The sequence below is a fragment of the Magnolia sinica genome, chromosome 14 (assembly GCF_029962835.1).
Source record: "Magnolia sinica isolate HGM2019 chromosome 14, MsV1, whole genome shotgun sequence".
NCBI classification, from domain to species: domain Eukaryota; kingdom Viridiplantae; phylum Streptophyta; class Magnoliopsida; order Magnoliales; family Magnoliaceae; genus Magnolia; species Magnolia sinica.
This window is the reverse complement of record NC_080586.1, coordinates 6,891,149-6,892,722: the sequence shown is the minus strand read 5'-3', so window position 1 is coordinate 6,892,722 and position 1,574 is coordinate 6,891,149. Positions and strand designations below refer to the sequence as shown.

The 1,574-nt window shown below is 36.8% G+C and overlaps 1 non-coding gene across 1 annotated transcript; it reads right to left on the bottom strand.

Moving 5' to 3' along the window:
* Positions 1–1,238: 1,238 nt before the first annotated feature.
* Positions 1,239–1,344, bottom strand: LOC131226479 (small nucleolar RNA R71). Its single transcript, XR_009161860.1, has one exon. It is a non-coding gene; the product is annotated as a small nucleolar RNA R71 (small nucleolar RNA).
* Positions 1,345–1,574: the final 230 nt, after the last annotated feature.

The following is a 1,574-nucleotide window of genomic DNA, read 5'->3' as shown; positions in this document are numbered from 1 at the left end:
ACCTCGGTCTTACCGAGTTTATTGCTACATCACAACCCTATACTTGGGGAGTGAACAAGTTTTTAGCGCCGTTACCGGGGACTGACGGTTGCGATTTTCTGAAATTAATTAGGTTTAGAATTAATTTAATATTAGAATTTGACTAACTTTAGTTGTAGACTTTTATGTGATTTCTAGAACTAACTTGTTTTCCTATTTTATAGGATCCTGACATAAGTTTCTAAATTGGTAATTCCTTCCTCATCTCTCTACTTTTTTTACTTTTTAGAATTAGGGTTTAATTTTTGAAAAATTTTAATTCTAGTATTTTTCTATTTTTAGGAAGTAGTTTATTTTTAGAAACTTTCCTCTTTTGTTACTTTCTAAATTTGTTTCCTAATTTATTTTTAGAATTTTTGTTTAGAAACTAACTTTCCTTTTTTGTAGGCCTTTAAGATAGAAATTTCTAATTCAGTAAGCTTTCTCTCTACTTTCTATTTTTCAATTCTTTTTTAGTAATTTACCTTCTAGTTTTGACTTTTCTTCTTTTAGAAACTGACTTGTTTGTTTTATTTTGCAGGTTTTTAACTTAGGACTTCAATTTGGTAATTTCTTTCCAACTCTCCCTCTCTTTCTTTTTAGATTTTCTTTTCCTTTCTTAGGATTAGGCTTTGAATTTGATTGAGGGCTGCGAGTGTTTTATGCCCAAGTGGGCCCGTGACAACACTCGACGTCTCTTGACTGAAGGATGATTGGTTGAGGGGTTGACTATCCATCGCAGGACTAGACACCGCTCGAAATCCCCTGAGTTAACTAAAGTTATGGCTGAAGACCAACCTCCTCTACTTCCACCCAGGGTGGAGGATACCCAAGATGAGAATGAGGTGCATCAGGCACCCCTGCCTCGTACTTTACGAGATTATCTACAACCGGCGGGAGTAAGTACGCCCTCATGCATGATTTTTCCTGAAAACACAGGACAAATGGACATCAAGTCAGGAGTTATCCAACTCCTTCCCAAATTCCATGGACTTGAATCAGAGAGTCCATATTTACATTTGAAAGAGTTCGATGAGATTATAGCTACATTATGTTTTCCTAATGTATCTGAGGATACAATTAGGCTGAAACTCTTTCCTTTTTCCTTAAAAGAGAAAGCTAAGACGTGGTTACATTCACTGCGTCCTAGATCCATTGGCACATGGAACGACATGTAGAGGGAATTCATAAAAAAAAAATTCCCACATCATAAAACGATTACCCTCAGAAAAGCAATCATGAACTTTGCCCAAAAGGAAGATGAAACATTCTTCCAATGTTGGGAAAGGTTCAAAGATTTGGTCAGTTCATGCCCACACGCGGATTTGAAACGTGGCGCATTACAAATTTTTTCTATGATGGACTGACATCTTCCATGCGCCAAATGGTCGAGACAATGTGTAATGGAGAGTTCATTAATAAAGATGTTGACGAGGTATGGGATTACCTCGATAGTCTTGCTGAAAAAACACAATCATGGGACTATTTCCCAAAGTCGAACACCACGTCTAGGCCGAATCAATTGAAGGAGAAAGGTGGATTATATCTCTTGAAAG